Below are 9,182 nucleotides of genomic sequence, written 5' to 3' on the forward strand. Positions count from 1 at the left end.
CGTGTATGTTTGAGATATTAAACATTGTGATCCATGGTTGGTGTGATTTAGTTCCTTCCATAAACAAATGTGAACCACATTTCAGTTTAAATGATGTTGGAAAGAAAAACAGAAAGTGTGATTAGCTTTGTATACGTAGTCTCACTACTGCTGCTGCTTCAGAACTGTTTGTGCTTTGAGTAAATAGACTCAAACCAAAAGTTTACACGAAAGTTGCCAACAAGGCATCAATTCTCAAAAGTTAATTTTTTCCACCAAATAAAGTGTTCACTCTGTGTTATTACATCTGTAATCTGCAGAATTCAAATGTCCTGATCATTTTCCCTACACCGACTGTGTGAAGCTCTCCTCGTGGCCAGCCAGAAACATTCCTGAGTGGAAACACGTCTCCCGTGATGGAATGGAAAGAAACTGGAAGGAAACACTTTTTGGGGTTCAGTGATAAAGTCACTGGAGACATACGGAGATCATTTTAGGACGTAATGAATCTTTCCCTCACTGATCTTGACAGCTCAACGTAATCCTGGACCAGCTAGTGTAAAGACAACAGGAGGTGGACATCCAATCCTCGTCTTTTCTTTTTTGTATATTCACTTTGATTCCTGTCTCACTTTTGGTTGTATTATTTAAAATGGGAAAAAGTTACAGTATTTAAAAAAAATCCAAATTACAAATGAATTATGCATTTTCCGATAACGATACCTGAACCCTAAACTACTGAAAGTCATTTCAAAAAGGGTGATTACTGAATGTAGATCGCTAAAGAGGTTTCTAAAACCCCAGAGAAAAAACAAGGGCACATCCTCAGTGTCTTTAAAGATAGTTAAGCCTCTGGTCTTACTCAAACATGACATCATTCAACCATGCTACGGCCGTACTGCAAGAACAGCATGGACGTCACACAAAGCAGCAACGAGCTGAGGCCATGAAGGCCACCAACACTACAAAAAAACAAAAGTCACTGGACTCAAAGACTACAGACCCGTCGCCCTGACCTCTGTGGTTATGAAGGCATTTGAGCGTCTGGTGCTGGTTCACCTCAAAGCCATCACTGACCCTCTCCTGGACCCCCTGCAGTTTGCCTCCAGAGCCAACAGGTGTGTAGGTGACACAGTCAACATGGCCCTACACTTCATCCTCCAGCACCTGGACTCCTCAGGAACCGACGCCAGGATCCTGTTTGTTGACTTCAGCTCTGCCTTCAACACCATCATTCCGGCTCTGCTGCAGGACAAGCTCTCCCAGCTGAGCGTGCCCGACTCCACCTGCAGGTGGATCACCGACTTTCTGTCTGACAGGAGGCAACGTCTCTGACTCCAGGACTAGAAGCACCGGTTCCCCTCAGGGCTGCGTTCTTTCCCCTCTACTCTTCTCTCTGTAGACCAACAGCTGCACCTCCAGTCACCAGTCCCTCAAGCTCCTGAAGTTCACGGACGACACCACCCTCATTGGGCTCATCTCTGGGGGGACGAGTCCGCCTACAGGTGGGAGACGGATCATCTGGTGACCTGCTGTGGGCAGAACAACCTGGAGCTAAATGCTCTGAAGACAGTGGAGATGGTTGTAGACTTCAGAAGGAACCCAGCCCCACCCCCCCCCCCCCCCCCCATCACCCGGAGGGACTCCCCAGTCGACACTGCAGAGTCCTTCCGCTTCCTGGGCACCATCACCTCCATCACCTCCATCATCTCCCAGGACCTCAAGTGGGAGCTGAACATCAGCTCCCTCACCAAAAGAGCTCAACAGAGGATGTTCTTTCTGCGGCAGCTGAAGAAGTTCAACCTGCCAAAGACAATGATGGTGCACTTCTCCACCTGCATCATGGAGTCCATCCTCTCCTCCTGCATCCCCACCTGGTACGCTGCTGCTGCCACTGCCAGTGACAAAGGCCGACTGCAGCGTGTCATCCGCTCTGCCCACAAGGTGATTGGCTGCAATCTGCCATCTCTACAGGACCTGTTGGCCTCTAGGACCCTGAGGCGGGCGGGTCACATTGTGGCCGATCCCTCCCACCCGGATCACATTGTGGCCGACCCCTCCCACCCGGGTCACATTGTGGCCGACCCCTCCCACCCGGGTCACAGTGTGGCCGACTCCTCCCACCCGGGTCACAGTGTGGCCGACCCCTCCCACCCGGGTCACATCCTCTTTGAGGTCCTTCCCTCCGGCAGGAGGCTGCGGTCCATCAGGACCAAAACCTCACGCCACAAAACCAGCTTCTTCCCGGCTGCCGTTGGCCTCATGAACAAGGCCCGGACCCCCACCTGACGGGGTCACCTCCCCTCCCCCACACCTCAAGCCTGTGTTATGCACACACTACTTTGCACACTGAACATTGCACATGCACTTTTGCACTCCTGCCCTGCTTTTTGTATTGTAGTACTTATTGTGTTTGTATGTTTTATGTTCATTTTATGTTCACTGAATGCACCTATACACCAGAACAAATTCCAGGTAGGTGTAAACCTACTTGGCAATAAATAAAATTCTGATTCTGAATTCTGATTCTGATTATGGGTTGTGCTTGTATCGCTCTTTTCTCGTCTTCCGACCCCTTCAACACGACATGCCATTCATCCATGTTCACACTGTCGGCAGGAGCTGCCATGCCCTGCTCCACCTGCCATCAGGACTATCCAACATCCAGACTTAAACACTGATGGCACAGCACTTGGGAGCAGTCTTGGGGTTAAGTTCTCCAACTCGCTCTCCCTCCGAGTTACAGTTGCCCCCAACAAACAAATAAGTCACAATGACCTTAACTTTGGCAGAGGTCACATAACTCTAGGGTTCAAAGGAGCCTGTGGTCACAGGAATGCTGTTCCTGTTTAAAATATTGACAGAATCATCACACGTAGCTGAGGAGTGGCGAGCATGAACTGTGACCTCCAGTGCATCTCAGACCTTGGCATGTAGAAGAGGGTGACGGCCTCTCGTTGGTTAGGAGCTGCCCCAAGAGAAGGAGTTCAACTTGCAGTGTTTCCTTCTTTCACCAGAGTGTTGTGGTGAAGAAGGATCCGAGTCGAGAACAAGTTGATCGACCATCTCCCTCAAACATCAGCTATGGGAGAGGGACCAAAGCAAGAAGTTCATGAGTACAAGTGACTGAAATAGGTTTGCTTCATGTCTCTGATAGGAACCAGTTCAGGTGGTGCTTGATCAGGATGCCTCAGAGGTGTGGAGGTATTCCATGCTTCCAACGTCCAGATGGCATGGGAACATCTTTGGATACCTCAGAAATAGCTGGAGGACTTGGTGGGGACCAATAGAATGGGGAACTACGAGGGGCTCACTCTGAAAGGATCTGATCTGCTGCTCCTCTGTTCCTCTGCATTTTAGAGACGGTACACCAGCACGCCTCATTGACTCCTCCCTGTGGACACATTCTGGGTATATGCAACTAGGATACCAGAACATGCTGAACAGATTATCTCCCAGCTGGCTCCCCCCCTCATGACACCAGCGAAGGAGCTGGAGGAATTGGCTAGAGGAGTGGAACATTTGGGCTACCTCACAAGTCTAAAAGGATATTTCTGCTGTCTCCCTAGCAGTGGAGAGCATCCGTGTTTCCATGAGCAAACGTCCTCTAATTAGAGACCACATTATTCATCTGGGTCTAAAAACACCGTTTCAAACATTGGCGATGACCTCAACACGGGGAAAGCAGACGCGGTTGCGCTGTCGCGCTCTGTGGTGGGTTCAAACGGCATCATGTGGGGACGCCATGGCTATAAATGTCACACGCCAGAGAAATGAATGAGCCCATGAGACCATGATCACAGGCTTTCACATCGGCGGCCAGTTGCTCTTGGCTCAGATTCTCGGAGCCCAGAGATAGTTTTTAAAGCAACTGGCTACCAACACGTAAGTAAAGTTTACCGGTAATCAGAGCCGCAGAACCACCCGGTCCTCGTCAGACTCCGTCACACCTAAATGTAGAAGAGGAGTCGATGCCTTGGACTTTGTCCTACAATCTTTCACGTTGGGTAATCCCCCAGGTTCTGGTCATCTCACGCCTCGACTACTGCAACTCCCTCCTGGCTGGTCGACCCGCTAAGGCCATCCGACCTCTGCAGCTCATCCAGAATGCAGCAGCTGGTCTTCAGCCTCCCGAAATTCATCCACACCACTCCGCTCCTCCACCCACACCACTCCACTCCTCCACCCACACCACTCCTCCACCACTCCTCCACCCACACCACTCCACTCCTCCACCCACACCACTCCACTCCACCCACACTACTCCACCCACACTACTCCACCCACACCACTCCACTACTCCACCCACACCACTCCACTCCTTCACCACTCCTCCACCCACACCACTCCGCTCCTCCACCCACACCACTCCACTCCTCCACCCACACCACTCCACTCCTCCGCCCACACTCCTCCACCCACACCACTCCACCCACACCACTCCTCCACCCACACCACTCCACTCCTTCACCACTCCTCCACCCACACCACTCCGCTCCTCCACCACCCACACCACTCCACTCCTCCACCCACACTACTCCGCTCCTCCACCACTCCTCCACCCACACCACTCCGCTCCTCCACCACTCCTCCACCCACACCACTCCACTCCTCCACCATTCCTCCACCACTCCTCCACCCACACCACTCCACTCCTCCACCCACACCACTCCTCCACCACTCCTCCACCCACACCACTCCACTCCTCCACCCACACCACTCCACTCCTCCACCCACACCACTCCACCCACACCACTCCTCCACCCACACCACTCCGCTCCTCCACCACTCCTCCACCCACACCACTCCGCTCCTCCACCACTCCTCCAACCACACCACTCCGCTCCTCCACCACTCCTCCACCCACACCACTCCGCTCCTCCACCACTCCTCCACCCACACCACTCCACTCCTCCACCCACACCACTCCTCCGCTCTCCATGGTTACCGGTGGCTGCTCGCATCCGCTTCAAAACACTGGTCCTGGCGTACCGTGCTCTAGACGGATCGGGCCCCGTCTACATCCGGGATATGGTCACACCGTACACCCCGACACGTTCGCTCCGCTCGGCAACAGCCAATCGTCTTGTGCCTCCTGCACCTCGAGCTAACCGCTCTACATCCAGACTGTCTGCTGTCCTGCTCCTCAGTGGTGGAACCAGCTCCCCACTGACATCAGGACAGCAGGAAGTCTCTACAGCTTCACCGGAGACTGAAAACACACCTTTTCCGACTATATCTGGACGAGTAGTTTGTCCCCAATGTGCTGAAAGAAAATAAAAATAAAGCAGAACCTTGTTTGCGGAGGTAAAGTGCTCCAGACCGGACAAGCTGCACGCTTGATGTTATTTGCCCTAAAGGTTTTAAGTGCAGACCACTTGTGTTCCATAATATACTCAAGAAGGTACCTTTATCAATATTTTCCCCTCTTCCCTTCGTCTTCATCTATTCTCCTTCCTCACCATTTCCATGCAAGATCTTAATTTTTTCCAGCGGTCACAAGCTAACGTGTTTGGGTTTGTGGGGCAGACCTCTGATCCGATAAATGAGGGTTCTGGGTCTCTAAATACGGTCTCGACAAATGAGTCCAGATCAGTGAGTTAGCGTTAGTGATTTCTGGGGAGCCATTTTAATTCCCTCATATTTTTTTCCCTTTTTGGTTTCATGGCGTGTCGCGATTTAACCAATCCACGACTACGTGTGCAGGAGAGACCAGCCGTACTGCAGGAGGATTTCAGTTGAACTTCAATCAGGTTTATTCAACAGAGTATCACACAAGCTGAATACGTGTACACGGGTCTGTAGGAAGGGCCTCCGCTCGCCCCATTCCTGACAGACTGAAATTCCAAGAGATAAGTTATGTGTTGCACACTTGGACATATGACATCCAGGCGTGTCTGGTTTTTGAACGGTTTATATCAACTCACTGAAAGCACAGAAACAGAACACACTCAGCAACATCACTGCAGACTGCAGGCTGTGGATCTATCTGGCTAACTACCTTATACATATACATACAAACAACACATTGGCTTACACTATCACTCTAACTACTCCATTCACCCTGGCGACATTCTGCACATTCACACAACTCTCATTCTCACAGGTTACAGGTGGTTACTACTGTTTCTCACTCGCTCGCATTGACTCTGACGCACTATATCCCCTTCGACACATCATCACATCACATTCACGCAACTCCAACATACATTCACATATTATATATTACATATTCGGATGACTGACGATGATGATCCATGTCGCTCCCTTTATATAGTTCATCACGTTTACTGACCTGAAAGCACAGAAACAGAACACACTCAGCACCATCACTGCAGACTGCAGGCTGTGGATCTATCTGGCTAACTACTAGCGGAGGGTTTTCCCTCGCTTTCATCCAGAAGGACCCATGAGCTGACCTGAGTGCCTGTACCATTGTTAACCCTTCACACACATGCATACACACACCAGGAGAATAATGACACAATTAACAATCAATAAAAATAACAAATACAATAAAATAAATATCAATGTCCAGTGTTACTGAGGGCCCCACATATGCATATAAAGTCTTTAAGAGCATTTGTGATTGGTGCACATAATAAGTAGGAGGCGGCCCGTAGTTTAGACTTAGGAGCCTCATTGGAGCACAGGGTGTAGTCCAGCCCTCTAGGCCCCACCCAGGTGTTCCTTCTCCAGCCATCAGTAGTGTGTGCTTGTTGTTTCTCATTTCAGTGAATATGGGGTTAATTGATTCTGCTTGAAGAGTTCATGTGCGGGACAAAGACATGATTCACTTGTTGCTTTCTGAAGATTCTTCTACCGGGCTCGGGAGTCTTTTAAGATAGTCTTATCTCTTTCGGGATGGGACGAGCTAGATAGAAGGTCGCTCCTAAGACATTTACAAAGGGCCAGTGTAGGTGTGTGTGTGGGTGGCAGAGAGACTATGGCTGTGTCTACTACCGCGCACTTAACGAAGTACACTGCAATGCAGTGCACTGCAATTCAGTGCACTGCATTGCAGTGTACTGCGTCGCTGATGAAGTGCTGTCTCAAATGGAACACTTAACCGTTAACCACTTGGCGGAAGTGACGGACGCAAATCTGTTCACGGCACCCGCGAAATTAAGCCGGGAGTGACGTATGCAAATCTGCTTGCGATCCCGTAACCCTTAAAGTGACAAAATGAAGCACTTCTTGCCCTCTTGTTGTCCCTTGTTTACCCCTTTCTCCACCCCATGTGGAAACTGCGATACCTCCACAATCGCGGCAGGAGCCTCCGCCTTCTGGCTGAAGTCGAGATGGTAAATGTACATTTAATTGTGATTTTGCCTTACCTTCACAGCATAGCTTCATGTAGTAGTTGCAATTAAATTCTCCTCGCTAGGTATGCTAAATTATCTTTGTCAGAAGTAGCATTCTTCTTTGCAATCCACATACACACCATATGGAAATAAAACATGACAAATCTGTACATGTTTGTCCCTAGATTCCAATTAGTTTTAAGAATTATCCACTGAAATGATAGTCATCATCTGCTTGAATTCACACAGTAATAGGCCTACTTTGACTGACTGTACTTTTATACACATCTCTGTTGTAGTGAAGTTCACCCTGATACAGGAATCAATTAGCAATTGAACACACAGGCATATTAATTATTGTTACAAACATGCATCAATTCTAATATAAATCAGAAAACGCAATAAAAGACAACAAAACCTCAATGACAACATTTTATTGATAAAATGACTTACATATTAATATAATCTTCCCTTCCCCTCCCCTCCCCACACTCTACAGCAGCCACCCAGTCCCAGGCGGCGCTGCCGTATCCATGTTGCAATGCCACTGCTGGCGTTGTATTGTGATGGCCACAGTGACATGAGGGTGGACTTCAGGCTCACCAGAGTCATTCAACGCCCTCATGGCTGTGCTGGGCACTGACTGACCACGGTTGGGGCCCCGAGATCTCCCGTCTAGTATTTATTTTTTGGCTTGCCAGCGCCACCTCCTATCGGGTGGTGGCCAGGGCCTTCGACAGGCCCCGGCTCAGTGCATGATGCCAGGGTCCTGAATAACAGCCCCATCTTCTATGAGCAGTCATCCTCCACCAGGATACTGTATCCTTGGGGATGGTGGCTCCCCCTGCCTGTCCCAACCCATCTGCCTCATGACCCCTTCAGGCAGCCTGTCCACCTCCAAGCTACAACTGCTGCCTGTCAAAGGCCAGGTGTGTTGTGGAGAGGTCCTTCGGGATACTGAAGACGCGATGGCGGTCCATCTTCTTAAAGGCCCTGGAGGTGGATGTGAGGTGCCAGAGGTCATTGGAGCCAGATGTCGGGAGGGCAGCAGAGGACCAGCACCAGCACCTCCAGGAAACGTCTCTGGGGCAGGAAACAGAAATAGGATAGCCATTCAGTGCTCTGTCCCAGACCACGATTACATTTAAATTAATACATACACGACATTAAAAAAACACACACAACGATGATTGAAAGCTACAATTATTTCAAGAAGGACAAGCTTAGATAGCTATCATAACGGTATTAATTATCGGGCGGCGTGTGCAAACGCTCGCGGTGTCATGTTAACCCGTTATTAAACTGAGCATATCCATTGTTAATCCATTATTAAAATTGCTATTTCGATTGTTTAACAGAACAGCCGTTGTTTAACACTGACAGCTATCTGTCGTCGGACTTGCCGCTGGAGCCGACCTGCCCCGGCTCGTCAAGCAGAAAGTGTCCGATAAAAGTGCACCTTCGTCGGACTGGCCGGGTGGTGGATTACCCAGCTAGCTTATCATAACTGCCATGCAGATCCAATGGCATCTAATGCTACCTAGGTATGCTCACTAATGTGAGAATGGCATGTTAGTAGTACATTGTAATACCAGTACAATGTGTAACTACCGCTGATACTTACATTTACGGTCTGTAGCTTCGCGGTCTACCGCTTGTGCTGTCCGCCATTGTTTTTGAAATAAAATGAAAAGCTGGCGAAAGGGCTCCTCCTCTTCCGCTACGTCTCCAAGATGGCGGCCGCTTAGTGCGAGTAGTGTCCATCGTTTTACACTACATTTTTGGCCCGTTTGCAGTGCACCATCCGGGTACTTTCAGTGCACTGCATTTTGCTGGTATTGTCAGTGTGGCGCACTTCGAGCACTTCGAGCACTGAAAGTCAGTGCTCGAAGTGCTCGA

The 9,182-nt window shown here is 49.7% G+C and overlaps 1 long non-coding RNA gene across 1 annotated transcript; it reads right to left on the bottom strand.

Annotated features, from left to right (window-relative positions):
* Positions 1–7,702: 7,702 nt before the first annotated feature.
* Positions 7,703–9,095, bottom strand: LOC130211839 (uncharacterized). The gene is made up of 2 exons (XR_008835178.1): positions 8,908–9,095; positions 7,703–8,366 (listed from the first exon to the last, which is right to left on the bottom strand). It is a non-coding gene; the product is annotated as an uncharacterized LOC130211839 (long non-coding RNA).
* Positions 9,096–9,182: the final 87 nt, after the last annotated feature.

Source organism: Pseudoliparis swirei, chromosome 21 (genome assembly GCF_029220125.1).
Source record: "Pseudoliparis swirei isolate HS2019 ecotype Mariana Trench chromosome 21, NWPU_hadal_v1, whole genome shotgun sequence".
Lineage (NCBI taxonomy): Eukaryota > Metazoa > Chordata > Actinopteri > Perciformes > Liparidae > Pseudoliparis > Pseudoliparis swirei.